Source organism: Hakea prostrata, chromosome 8, assembly GCF_041222555.1.
Source record: "Hakea prostrata isolate BN-2017 chromosome 8, UWA_Hpros_2, whole genome shotgun sequence".
Lineage (NCBI taxonomy): Eukaryota > Viridiplantae > Streptophyta > Magnoliopsida > Proteales > Proteaceae > Hakea > Hakea prostrata.
Window position 1 is genome coordinate 20,901,946 of NC_142607.1, and position 15,511 is coordinate 20,917,456.

A 15,511-nucleotide genomic window follows, 5' to 3' on the forward strand; every position below is an offset into this window, starting at 1 on the left:
TCAAAGCTCGGATCCCTCTTCTGGATTGACATCCAGACTTCATTCTGCCCTTCTCAGTAAGCCTACAAGTGATAGATATCCAACAGATCATCAAAAGGCTTACTATGCAAGTATTTGAAGATGCAAGCCCTCCGGACTTCGACTGGAATATTTTCGGGTAAAGAAGGAGCTACTTGCCTTTGGGGTTCGGTGGTCTTCGTCCCAAATTTCTTCAGTGCTCCTGAGAGCCTCTCAACTTCTCGCTCTAGTCTATGAATGGTCTCGTTAGTAATGTCCAGAGAAGAGGAAAGCTGCTCAATCTCGGTGTTCTTCACTCGGGCTACTTCCCAGAGCCTATCCCAAAGGCATTCGTTCTTTGGCTTTGACTTCCTCACGAAGCTTAAAAAGATCGGACTGCAATCACCTCATTCGGAAAGCTGACTCCACTTGTTTGTGGAAGTTATCAGGAGCGCTCCTGTGACATTATCAGAGTTATTCAGAGAATAAAGATATTCCGGAAAGAAAGCAGGTGGAAAAACAATACTCACATTACTAATGAGTTCACGAAGGCTTCATCGGGAACAGCATTGAAGGCTCTGCTCTTAGCGGGCATCTGGGCGAAGGTGCACCATTCCAACGCCTTGTTAAAGTTGCCCATCACAAAGTCAGACCTCTTCAATGACCAAGCAGGCATGTACACTTCATCATCGGAACGAGGACGTTTTTTCTTAGAAGCAACGCCCTCGGCTTCCTCAAAAACTACCCAATCCTCCATCATCAGGGTAGGGACCTCCATGGCCAAGGGAGCCTTGGAGGAAGATGCTAATGAGGCAACAGCTGTAACTTCCGGGATCGGGACGAGAGTAGAGGGAGTCATACTTTCCACCTCAGGCCGAATGGTCATTCTCTCTGAGGAAGATGCTAATAAGGCGACAGTTGATGCCTTCGAAATCTGAACTTTGGAAGAAGGAGCAGCGTCTACCTTTCCAGACTCGACAACCTTTTTCTCTGCTGAGGTAGTCTTCTTGGCAACCTTTGCCCAAACGACATTCGGATTAAACCTTGGAGACACTGAAAAGAAAGAACAAGCACACTTGTTAGAATGAAGGACCTAAAACCCTATAAGTCTCCAGAGCGAACAAGAAGGAAACCTAAAACAAAGTGATTGGTCTTCTCCCAAAGATGCTCAAAAATGCTTTTTGACATCAAGAACAAGGATTCCAATGCCAAAACAGCGATTTTGAAGCAACAACTACAAGCACTCTACTTTGCGGTTTATCAGGGAAAAAAGAGGAGAAAACCATAAAGAAAAGGACGAGAAGAAACTTCAACTTACTCGTTCAGAGCTTTGCTGCAAATCTTCAAGCAACAAATCTTCGGATAAGAAGTACGAAGGTTGTGAGAATGACGAAGAAGGAATTTGCAGGTTTCAAGCACTGCAACGTTCGTAAAGGACAAAAATGAGGATTCGAAGCACGTCGAAGGGGTTTAAATAGCCCATGGAGGTGGTGCAAAGAGGCATGACTCAGACAAATCAAGGGCCAAAAAAGAGTGACGATTCAAGTATCCAAGGTCAAGGGCTACAAGTTAATGACCTTTTGAATTCGACATAAATGAGTCAGAGTCGTCGCAAGCTTCCACGTGGCAGGTTAAACACCAGTTACGAAGGAGCGCAGCTGTAATATCCAGCCCTATTCTAACCTTGACCCTGACCCGGATCCACTATTGTATTCAGGTCCGAGGACCCGAAGCGGTGGAAGAAGAGATTTATGGACCATTCTGATTGATGATCATGATTCGGAGACCAAGCCCATGGACATTGACAATGATACCCCTTGCTTAAATGCATTGTCAGTGTTTAAGGAAAGTCTGCGCATCGGAGAAGATTAATATGGTTGATGTACCAAATGACCTCCTGTGCACAATCCGAAGGTATTCCCCGAAACTAGACTTCTTGATTGAATGGTGGAAGAAAACCTCACTCAATTTGACCTTGTATAGCCTTTCAAATCCCTACTTGAAGTTGGTGTTCTAAACCTGAGTTTTCTGCTGAAAACATTTTGGTCGATCATTTTGGTCGATACCATCGACCAAGGACCATCGACCAAAATGTCCCAGTCTGCCAAGTTAATGATTCCATGGAATATTCCTTTTCTATTTAATATGACCTCGAGCCTTGCGCCTTTTGCAATCATTTTTCTCACCTGGGAACGTGGGGAGAGCTTCCCAAAGCAGCTCCTTGGTTAGTGTGAAGGGTATCTCATCAAAGACACTTAGTTTATCATTGATTCTTGCCTTCATCTTCTACACTAAGGTATGATTCTTCATTCCACTCTCTATCCTACCATTTCCTACTCTTTCCTATTGTCATCTTGCTGATGGGACATTTGGAATGGTGCTGCAACCTTGCAACCACCACTCCAAGTGCCTACTCATGCTCAATCCATGATTCCCTTAGCCATTCATTGATGCTAATGCTTATATCTCATGCCTAGCATATGTATTCCATGATTTACCTATTAACATCATACCATTTGATATCAAACTGAGCTATAGAGTATATTATGTTCATGTTTAACATTGCCATATGATTCCAATCGAATTTCTATTAGTCCCTCTAGCTATTGCATGCTATTCCTCATCAATGCAATCAATTCCAACTCATGCAATGATGTTATCACTTGAACTTGATAGCTCAAATTGGGGCTTTTTAATTAGACCATTGGATTGGGTTAATTCCTTGATTTATAGTGTCCTACTACTGTTGTTAAGTATGCCTCCAAGTTTCAGATTGATCCGAACACCGGAAGACTCATTTCGGACCAAAATCCCCAAAATCCACTTTTTTGCCCGAGGATTATTTTGGTCGATCATTTTGGTCGATACCATCGACCAAAACCATCGACCAAAGTTGTTGCTGACAGCAACCTTGGTCAGTTTTGACTCAAATGACATCCGATCTTCCCGACTTCTTTTCTAACTTATTATTGATGTTTGTTTAGGGCCTTAACACTTCTATTGGACTATTCTTGGTATTCTCAATTCATCATCAACTCATCCAAGGTAAGGATGGTTATATCCATAAACATATAAGTCATTAAATATTGAACTATGCTTTGTTCAAAGAATGAAATCCCTAAATTTCTTTCAATCATTATGATACTGATACATATGTGTTAGAACAGTAACATTTAAATCTGTATATATTTGTTGTGTTACTCTATCATTTTGATTTGCTTATGTTTATAATGATTCGTTTCAATATCATGATTTGAGTACTATTATGAATATGCATTGGATGCATGAGAAATGATGAGATCTGATGTGTGATTGCTTACGTATGACTTGGGATTGGAGGGTGTCCTCTCGACACTTCTGTCCTTGGGCATCGGAGGGAATAGTATGGGATGTTCTCCGATGGTGCCTATCGACACTCTCCCGAGTTATTGGATGACATACATAGGAGTGTCTAGTTGTGTGGCTAGGTTCATCCTTGTCGTGTCAGACCCGAATCGGAAGGGCATTGAGACCGAACAACCCGTGGTAGTGTATGGTTGGATGGGCGCTCTAGGCCGGTAGCCTATCTGGTAGGGGACATAAACCATGCTACGGATACCTGAAAGGGGCCATTTATTGGTAGAGTTGCATATGGATAGACTTGGGCTCACGGGCGTTCAAGACCGGTAACCAATCCGTGAGAGGACGTAAGAACTTCCCGTTTACTATATGTGGATGACCAATAGGGTTGATGAGTCCGAAATCCGGGATTTCACTGACTCTAGTGTGAAGGATACCGGAAAGGATCGCCGGGGGCGAGGAATGGACGTATCTTAATCTGACTTGACCAACTGAGTAGATGACTTGCATTGGGCTAGTTTTACTGTGACATGCGCCAGTACTTGACCAAATGGTGATGTGAGAGAGCGGTGATCGATTCCCCTTACCATGGTTTTTGATGATTTTACCGATCTTCCCCGGGCATTCCCAAGATATGGAAATGGGAGAGTGATTGACGACCAAGAGAAGTACGGTGCTATGACTTAAAGCATGTCTACCTTAGAGACCAGCATTCATAGAGTTAGGCTCATATCTGCATCATATGTTCCATATCACATTGCATTATTATATGTTCTGAATGTGTATGATTTCTAATTATGGAATAACTTCCTTGCTGAGTTCTTCGAACTCATTCCTTTTGTGCAAATGTTTTAGATTACATTCCAGGTACTGAAGATTACGATGGCACCTCCTATGAGGCGGACTATGATTCCACATACTACCCTCCGGGTAGTGGCGTCGGTGAGGATTCGTATATTGGAGCCGAGGAGGATTATTATTCGCACCGGGGTTAGCCCCACGGTTGTGCGGGAGCGGCAGCGCGCTGGGTTTACTTCATCCGTACTGTTGAGGAGACTACCATTAGTATAGAAGAAACCCTAGCATAGTGCCCCATTCCCCTGGTGTATTTGTGGAACCTTTGATTTTGTAATTAACTTGTCTTGAATTATTCCGGTGATACTTGGATATGTAACTAACTTGATTTAATACTTTTCCGCTGCTCTGAGAGAGGGTGACTACCATACCTTCTCACCTTTTATGATTTTGATCATACCTTATTTATTATCTATATTCCGCACTCTGATTTAGTTAATCTTGTCTTATTCATGATACTTGATATTAGTTGTTTTTACCATTGATTATTACTGTTCATGATTGTGTTACCGTGTATGTGGGAGGCATGGACCTCAGATCATTGATCCTTGGACTGTGGATCACATCCCGGGTATTCCAAATGGGGTACCGGCTGGGTGGATGTGACAGCAGCTCAAGAAACGAACAGTCGTCCCATTGCAATAAATGCTATAGAACGGAAAATTTTCTTGGGAAGGTTAACCCATAAATAAATATGAGAAAAACGTTTGGTTTTCTCCTGAAGAATCATGTCGAACGCAGCATTCGCAAAATGTCAAAAGACCGGAATCGATCGTGATAGTAAGGAAACTTCAAGTTTCCCGAAACAGGGCTTCGGTAAACCGAATGAGACCCTCGATTGGAGCATCGGTTCTGTACCAAGTGAGACTTCCGAAGGATGGAGCATCGGTTTCTACACCGAGTGAGACTCCTGAACGACAAAGCCTAAGCTTGTCCCGAACGCTGCTATTCGTCAAGATTTGACAAGGCTCCGAAGGAGGCGCGAGCTATATCCGATGGAGTCAAATCATCATATTCCGGATATTCCCGAAAAGGAAATCCCACAAGTCAATCATGGTAGTAAGTACGAAATTCTTACAACAAGAAATTATGGTCTATTCATAGATTTATGAAATGGCCATATGGGGCCAACCCTTACAAAAAAAAAAAAAAGACTTTCATTCCTGCGCTGGTTGAGGAACTGGAGTGGTTGAAGAATCTACAGCTGAAGCTTGCTCCCAAAGATTATGATTCTCACCAACAGCCTCAGTATTGGGAAGGGGCGGAGAGTCACTAAGATAGGAATCAAGATCCGGATCGGACGGATACAGATCATCATCTTCCTAGGGCCACTGTGGAGGAGGCATCTTAAGCTTCTCAAAAACTTCAGAATGACAAACCTCCTTGAAAGGAGTAGTGTCAAAAGAAGGATCCGCCAAGAGAATGGCCTTCCACACATCATTCTGCCCCTCCCGATAGGCTTGAGTGTTGTAGGGAAGCATCAGTTTGCTGAAGGGAACGCTGTTCAAATATTTTCGAACACAAGCCTTCCAAAGATCAAGGAAAGGTGTTCGGGCTTGGAGGGAATGACCATCTTTTGAAGATCTTCTTTCTCCTTGGTCAAAGTTTCGACCCTCTTGCCAAGATCAGCAGCAATCCCTTCAAACTTCTTTGATTCACGATTTATGGCTCCAATGCAGCTATTGGCCAAATCAATATCCTTTTTGAGACGATCGACTGCGGCATTCTCATCCTCGAGCGTAGCCACTTCTTTCTTCAATCGAGTAAACTCTGAGTCCACCAACCTCATCTAGTCTTCATAGTATTGAAGTCGGGAGAAGTTGCGACCCACTCGGTTCAGAGCCTCAACTTGTTGATAAAACTTCTCCACAACGGTCTCGATAAGATGGAGAATTATCAAAGAGCTCTGAAGGATGTTATGATCAGGAAGTTAATGAACCAAAAAAGTCAGTTACCTAGTAGAAGCACAGACAAACGCATCGTCACTGAGGGATTCGAAGGCTTGACGGTCGACTGGCATGAAACAAAATGAACTCCATTTGGAGGCTTTCTCAGGATCCTGTGTGACCCGATCGGATGCGCTCAAAGTCCATTGGGGAACGAAGACCTCCTCCAATCCCTGGATCTTCCGTTGTTTCTTCGGAACAATGGCATCAATCGGGTCATGCCTCCTCTTGGTTCGGACAAGAGAAGGGATGACCTCATCCTCCTCGATAGGCTTTTTTCCTTTCCCCGAGCCTTCACCCACAAGTCTTGGTATTCTTAAGCTCTAGGTGGATGGCTTTGGTGTCACATCCACCCAGCCGGTACCCTATTTGGCATACCCGAGTGTGTGATCCACAGCCCCGAAGATCAGGTATCGAGGAAATCATTCTCCCATATAGGCAATAACATAATCATGAACAGATATAATCAATGTGTAATATTATAAATAAGAGATCCAAATAAGGAAATGAATGACAGTATAATCAGAGTGCGGAAAAATGATACCAGATGTAAACATAAAAAAGGAGTAGAGTGAGGCGGAATCTCACTCCATAGTTACAACGGAAATGTAGCATGTAAGTCTAAAAAGAAATACAACTATTCTCAAAGGAAAGTAAAGGAATGAAAATCAACTAAACTAAGAGTCTTCTACTCTATAGATAACGTCTTCATAATAATGGAATTCATCAATCCAACTCAGACGTTCCCACTCCATATTAGGTCTAATCCTAGTTCGCAACGTGATCAATCGTGGGATCATCAATGTGATCTTCATTGTAGCCAGCACCTTGCGTGTAGTAAGCTTCTTCAATTGGTGCCTCTTCATATTGCCCTTCATAGTAATCAGTACCTGTAGAGTAATCTAACAAAAGAGGTTGCACAAAAAGGAGTGAGTTTGAATGAACTCAGTAAGGCAAGTTAAATCACAACAACATAAATAACATGATGCAATGCGATATGAAACAGAAAATGAATGTTTGAATCTAACTCTATGTATGCTGGTCTCTATAGGCAGACATGCTCTAAGTCATAGCACCATACTTCTTTAGGAAGGTCTCATCTCACAATGCCGGTTGGTAGTGGGTCCTTTATCCCTCGGGACAATCCATGGCTGGGGGTATAGGTCACTGCTCTCTCACATCAACATTGGTCTAAGTACTGGCACATGTCAAGGTTAAGCCTAGCCCAATGCATGTCATCTACTTAGTCATATCAATTCAGATCCAAATATGTCCATTCCTCGCCCCTGGCAATCCTTTCCGGTAGCCTTCACACTAGAGTCAGCATAGTCCCTGACTACAAACTCATCAACCCTATTGGTCATCCACAAATAACAGATGGGAAGCTCTCATGTCCCCTCACGGGTTGGTTACCGGTCTTGAGCGCCCATGAGCCCAAGTCTACTATTTGCAACCCTACCAATAAATGGCCTCTCACGAGTATACACAATGTGATTCATGTCCTCTCACAGATTGGTTACCGGTCTTGAGTGCCCATGAATCCCCATTGCTACCACGGGTCGTTCGGTCTCAATACCCTTCCGAATCGGGTCTGATATAACGGGGACATCCTAGCCAAACACTAATAGACAACCCTAGGTATGACAACCAATAATCCAGGAAAGTGTCAAAGGGCATCATTGGAAACATCCCATACTATTTCCACCGATGTCCAAGGACAGAAATGTCAAAAGGACGCTTCCCAATCCCAAATCATACCTAATCAATCACAATCTCATATCAGTCACATCATACATAACCAACATCTCATCATATAAAGGAATATGTAGAAGCATGATCAATTCATTAAACAACATACGTGTATAAGCATGCATATAAACTTGAATAATGAAAAATAAAACATAAGTAAGGTGCTAGTGTACTTACAGCAGTACATCATAAATAGAAAGTACAATATCAGTAGCTAATCTAAGAGTTTCCAAAATCAGAAACTAACATACACGCAATCTATGTTACTGTGGAGAAAACTATCCTTACCTTAAATAGTGTTGATGATTATCCAAAGATCAAAGAGAGAGGTTCCAAACCTAGCAAGTAAACCCCTAACAATCATAGATACAACATTAGGAAAGAGGCCTAAAAGATTGGAGAGCAAACGAATCAAATCGAGCGAAAAACAAAGCTACTGACTTGCTTGGTCGTTTGGTTGGTTTACTAACCCAGTCGACCAACTGAGTCAGTACGAAGCAAAAACATGGATTTTGATCCAAAACTCTACAAAACTTGGAGGAAACCTTTATAACAATATTCTAACACTAAAGGAGTATAGATTAGGCATTAACAATGATTAAAAACACTACCTTCCAATTTGAAATCATGATTCCCCAATTTGGTGAAAACCCTAGTTTTCGATGAAAAATATACTATGAATCCATGGGAAAGACTAGAGATGATCAGATCCCATCCTAGTAGGAAAATAATTAGAAGTCATTCACTATTCCATTATGAAAATTAGATCCAAAAGAAGAATTAGGGTTTCAAGAAGAATTTATCAAGGTTAGGGTTAAGGTCACTATGATGATCATAAACCCTTAAGAATGGAAGGAGAGTATGGAAGAGATGGTTGCAAGGATGCAACATCTTCTTCATAGTCTCAATCAAGGATAAGATCATGGAAGGATAAATCACAATAAAGAAGATATCACTAACCTTGGATTGACAGATTGGAGATGAGAAGCTTCAGATCTCGCAAAGATCCTTCGAAATCACCAAAGAGAGCTTTGAAAGAGTCTTCCCACGTTCTCAGAGAGTTTTGGAGGCAGAGGATACTAAGAAACACAAAGTTTACTTAAATAGAAAGTGAAAAACCCTAAACAGAGGATTTTCTCGGATTTCTAGACCTGTTGGTCGATTGGCCCAATTGACCAACCAGTCAACCAAGCTGGTTAGCAAGGCCCAGACAGGGAATTGGAGGCCCAACTCAAGTCCAAACCTCATGGGCTTCTCCCAACACAACATATGACTTACCTAGTATAGAGAAATGCCTTCGAATCATGTCCAACTATACTTTAAGTCCATCAACTAGACTCACTTTCATCAAGCTGCAGCTTCCTTTCCAGATTAGCACAAACTTCCAAGTATGGAACTCCATCATCAACTTCCATGGGTTCTGAGTCAAACACCATGTCTTCCACTGAGATGGCTCATAGTTGGCTTCTTCCTTTACTCCGGGTCTTCGGACCTACAAACAACCGGGTTTCCGGGTCAAGGTCAGGGTTAGGATAGGGCTAGATTTCACATTTGGGGTGGGGGAGGCAGTTTTTTCAGCAGCAGCCCTCTCAACAGATGTTATCGTTCGGGGGGATCTTTTCTCTGCAGCCTCAACTCCCTTAGCTGCATTGGCCTGGATGGCTTCAGGGTTGACTCTTGGAGGCACTGTAAAAAAGAAGGGAGTTGGATAACTCAACGAAGCAATATGATGATCGAAAAAAACATAAAGATTAGAAAGCTCACACTTAGCCAGCCCCTAGTATTGAAGGATAGCCGTATATTCCATCTCCAAGCTGTGAATCTCTTTGAACCATGGAATTGACTTGATCTTTTTGGCAGCAGCTTGTTCGGTGTCGTTCAGCGGAAGAACGCAGTTAGCCTCGGTATAAGAATCAAGCCAATTCCAACCGATTGGGAAGTTCAAATCTTTTTGGGGCACTCAGCAAAAAAAGTACTGTTTGCGCCACCATTTATGGTTAGAAGAACAGGTACCCCTCGCTAGGATACTGCCCGACCATCCCAGCTCAATCTTGTTACGCTTGGAAATAAAAACCCAACCTGGAGGGTGGGATTGAGACAGAGCATAGAAATGTACAAAGAGAGCAAGAGAAGGTTCAATGCTAAGTTCGAAGCATAAACCAAGATAGTTGACAATATGACGCCAACTATTGGGGAGAAGCATTCCGAGACAAATCTCCCAGTGGTTCAAAATGGTAGAAAACAAAGGATTGAAAAAAGGAAACTAGACTCCACTTTCTAGAGTGTCCAGATATAATGAGAATTTGTCAGTGAGATTCGAGTTGGCCCTTTTATCAGAATTGGGAAGTCGAAGAAAATAGTCAGAAGAAAATTCAAAGTGTTGGAATGCCGAAGTCAACTCATCATCGGTATATTCAAAAACATAAGAACTCGTGTCTTCTTTGGGTCTTTTAGATTGCCGAGGGGCCTTGGCAGCCACCTTCGAAGTTTTAGATGGTTTGGAATAGAGAGGAAGGGTTGGAACCACAATCTCTTTCTTTTGGCTCACTTCTTCAAACTCATGCCAAACTTCAGTTAGTTTCTATTCCTCATTATATGATTGTTCGGCAGAAACAGAGACAGTGGTTTCGTCACTAGAATCGCCCTGACCGGCGTAACGTTCAGGGGAGCCCTCGTCAGAGGTTTTACCGCTTCCCATTACAAGGAAAGTTTGGTTGTGACTTTTAAATCAGAAAAGAAACAAATGTGAAAGTGAAAGGAGTAACTAAAGTAAGCAAAGAAGGCAAGAAAGTTACTAAACTTACTTGTTCGCTGGAGTAAGAAGCTTGGAAGTAGAAAGGCAGTTAGGGCACATACGAGAATGAAATTCGAAAAAGCAAGAATAGATATCTGCTGATGGTCAACGACAAGTTTTCGAGTTGCAGACGAGAATGAAATTCGAAAAAGCAATAGGCAGTTTTTAACTAAGCCAGGCAGTGGACACGTGTATGATCAAGATCAGTTCAGATTTAACGATCGCGATTGGGCGACGATTCGAAAAGGCAAAAATGAATTGAATCGAAGCTGACGTTTTGAGGAACCGTCATTTTGAGTTAAAAGCAATGATGGTTTTGGCTGTAACAGACACGTGGCGACTCCCGCATGAAAGCTGAAGACGTTCGCGTAACTCTAGAAGAGTGATGATGCAGCAGCATTTTATGCGACTTAACATTTATGAGAACAAGCAATCATTCGGATTCCTTGTTCGGTTTTCACGTTCGGTTTGAATCAAACCAAGCCCTCGGCATTCCCGAATGCTTGGTCTTGAGGGCTCTTGATACGGGAAAAAATATCGTTGAACCGGGTCCGTCCTTGGTTCAATCCTCAACCCCGGTCGGGGACGAACAGACCGATTTAGGTTAGAGCGAACCGGGTTTGAAGATGACATGTCACGTCCTCCCAGCCGGTACCCTATCTGGCATACCCGAGAGTGTGATCCACAGCCCGAAGATCAGGTATCGAGTGATCAACCTCCCACATAAACAATAACATAATCATGAACAAACATAATAAAAGTGCGGAAGATAAACCATAGATCCAATAAGGAAAGAATGAATCATAAATAAATCAGAATAATAGATATAATCAGAGTGTCAGACAGATAAGTAAAGTGAGGCAAAAATCCCACTCTACAACCAGTGGAAATGTAGCTCGAACAGAGAATAAACTAGACAAAAACCTAATCCCAGTAGCAAGTACAATGGGTAACTAAATTGTTCTCCACTTTATAGACAACATCCTTATAAGTGTAAATCTCATAAATGGCACAAGGATGCTTCCACTCAATGGTCGGACTAAGCATCGTACGAAGCATAACCACTCGCGGGATCTTCAGTGTAATTGTGGTAACCGCAATCACCTTCTTGGAGATATGCCTCTTCGCCTTGCGCTTCTTCATAGGGACCGTCATAGTATTCAGTACACAGGATAGTCTAACAAACATTGTACAATAAAGGAATGAGTTTCAAAGAAACTCGGTAAAGCGTTAAAATCCATAATAACATAAATGGCGAGAATTCGAACAAACATAAATGCAATATGATATGAGACAAGCAATGAATGAATGAATCTAACTCTATGTATGCTGGTCCCTGTTAGCGAGACATGCTTTAAGTCATAGCACCGACTTCTTTAGGAAGGTCCGCTCACATCCTCAACCATTTAAGATATCTTGGATTCTCTCACGGATCATTTCACCGGTCTTGAGCAACCGATTGGTAATGGGTCCTTCATCCCTCGGGACTAACCATGGCGGGGGTTAAGTCAACACACTCTCTCACAACCATTTGGCATAAGTACCGGTGCATGTCGGGGTAAAACCTAGCCAAATGCAAGTCTTCTACTTAGTTACATCAAGTCGGATCCGGATACGCCATTCCTCGTCCCCGACGATCCTTTCCGGTATCCTTCACACTAGAGTCCTCATAGTCCACGACCACGGACTCATCAACCCTATTGATCATCCACATATGGTAAACGGGAAGCTCTCACGCCTCTCACGGGTTGGTTACCGGTCTTAAGCGCCCGTGAGCCCAAGTCTAACCATATGCAACCCTACCAATAAATGGCCCCCACAATGTGATTCCTGCCCTCATGGGTTGGTTACCGGCTTGAGCGCCCATGAATCCCCATTGCTACCACGGGTCGTTCGGTCTCAATACCCCTCCGATTAGGGTCGACATAACGGGACATCCTAGCCAAACACTACTAGACAGTCCTAGATATGTCATCCAACGGTTTAGGAAGGTGTCCAGAGGGCATCTCCGGAAACATCCCATAATATTCCCGTAGTAGTCCAAGGACAGAAGTGTCAAAAGGACACCTCTCCTTTCCAAACCAAACTTAAGCATACACATGCATCAATTCATATCTTCACATATATGGTAACTTCATATATGGAAAGAAATCAATAATTACAATCACTTGTATATAATTGGTAAGTAAATCATACATGAGTCAATTCAATATGAATAAGTAATGCTACTGTAATCAAAGTTATGCAACAGTAGTATATCATTGTAAGAATCTAATTTAGGAAACATATCAATGATATTCAAATATAGAAACTAGATTCATGCTATCTATGTAATTAAGGAAATAACCATCCTTACCTTTTATAACTCGCAAAGGAATCCTAAGAAATCAAGTAAGATCTTGGCAAACTTGAGAAGAAGGTCCTAAACAAGTGTATACAACATATTAGGAAAGATCCCTACGAGAAAAGATACCAAAACATCCAACACGGACCAATTCGGAGTTCGTACTCATTGGTCGAGTGGATTGGTCGATGGTCCATCGACCAATCGATCGACCAATGCGACGATAACCTAAAAAAACAGAGTTTTAAGATATGAAATCCGAATTTGGTGATTCAAAAGGGTACTAATCAAGGGGTAAACTACATCAGTAGTATTCTAACATATAGGGGATCTCAAAACACTAATCCAAACAAGACATCAAGATCCAAATTAGGAAACAAAAAGTTACCATAATTAGATCAACCATGGATCTTGATGAATTCGAAATAGAAATCAAAGACAAGAACAATAGGAGGATGGATCATTGCTTCAGGTAAAGGTATCATGAAATCATACTTAGATCTTCAAGGAAATAGGCTTAGAAGCATAAATCTAAATAAGGAAATAAAACCTACCATATATGTAACTACCATGATTCATGAAGAACACATAGTATGATAGAAGAGAACAACTAGAGATTGATAGATCATGGATCATGAAAAGAAAACACAGTAATTAACTACTAACATGATCAATATAGAAGATCCAAAGAGATCAGAATTCAAATCAGAAGTTTAACAAGATTAGATCATGGTTTGATCACGATTCCTTCAAAAGCTTGCAATGATCATGGTTAAGATCATTGTTCTAGCCTCTAATCATTAGGATGATCATGAGAACAAGTCCGAGAGATGTTTGCAACAGAGAATGCGACATCTCCTCTCGTCCCAACTCAAAAAGGAAAGAAAATAAGAGATAGAGGAGAAGAAGAGAGTGTAGACATACCTTTTGATGCAAAAGGAAGAGTTTCAACGAAGATCCGTCAAGAAAATCACCAAGGATGCAAGGGAGATGACTTGCAGAGGTCTTTGGTTCGTTCCAAAGAGTTTGGAGGCAGCAAATACGAAGTGGACTCGAGATTGGACTTAAATAGAGCAAGAAAAACCTAATTGCCAAATACAGCACTCATTGGTCGAGTGGATTGGTCGAGGGCCAGCGACCAATCGGTCGACCAATCGACAAATCCAAAACAGGGAATTGAAGGCCCAGATCAAATCCAATCCTAAAGGGGTTTTGCACACATGTCAAATGACTTACTTAGTAGGTAGAAATGCCTTCAAACCAAGATAGAGAGCACTCCAAGTCCATCAACTAATCCGATCTTCATCAAGATTCGGTTTCCATAAATAGAACTCATCATCAACTTTCATGGATTCAAAGGACACCAAGTCTCCTTGGGATGGCCCAAAGCTGACTTCTTACTTTACTTCGGGTCATCGGACCTACAAATAACAAGGTTTCCGGGTCAAGGTTAGGGCTGGGTTTTACATGACGTGTTCAGGAAGAAACCTAACACGGTCAACAAGCATGAGTCCAAGATTCTCGGGATGAGTAACCAATCAAAGAGACGGTTATCAGCACTCATTGGAGCGGACGATCGTGCCAACTCGGATAACTGCCACGCCCTAGCATCAAGATCATGCAACCAAGGGAAGTTGTCCATTACCCCACTAATGGGTCTAACCGTCAAGATCGGACGGTCACCAGAAGAAATCACGTACGAGTTCAATGAACGGGATTTAGAGGTAAACTCTATATAAGTCAAAACCTACATACAAAGAAGGTATCTGAATCGTATTCCCAGTTATCGTATTCATACTTTAGCTCTGCAACTAGTTAGAGCCTTTGTGATCAATTCATTAATTGACTTAGCCATCAGAGGTGGACTCCCGACTCCCACGGTCGGGCCACATCTGACGATTGTTTTATAGGTCATTCTCAAGTGATCTAAGGGCTGAGCCGATTTTGGACGCATCAGATATATATATTGACATGTCTTTCTTTTTTATTTTTAAAGGACATGAATTTTATTGCAGTATAATATATTGACTAGTACAATAAAATACTCGATATGGGACAATCGGTTCTTCAAAATCACTTAACAAATATGACAGCTAATACTTGACTTGATATTGATGATTTTCCACAGGCTGCGTTTGTTTGCAAAGGTGGGGTGGGAAAGTGAGGGAGAAGGAAAGGAAAGGAGAGATTTTGTGGAAAAGTATTAATTGTGGGTCCCACTTTTTATTTTTTCACACTTTTTCATAAAATTCCACACATTTTGTGGGGTTTTGAAACGATTTGGGTGGAAAAATTGGCTTGCCATCTCACCAGACAAGTTTTCTTAATTTAATTAAACTTGTCTCTAATTTTCCTACCCCAAGCAACCAAACAAACTATACTTTTAAGATTTAAAGAAAAAGTAAAAAAAATTTTTTTTTTAAAGAATTTTCCCACTCCACTTTTATTCTAGCAAACAACGCCTTAATGAAATGAGATTTTTTAGCC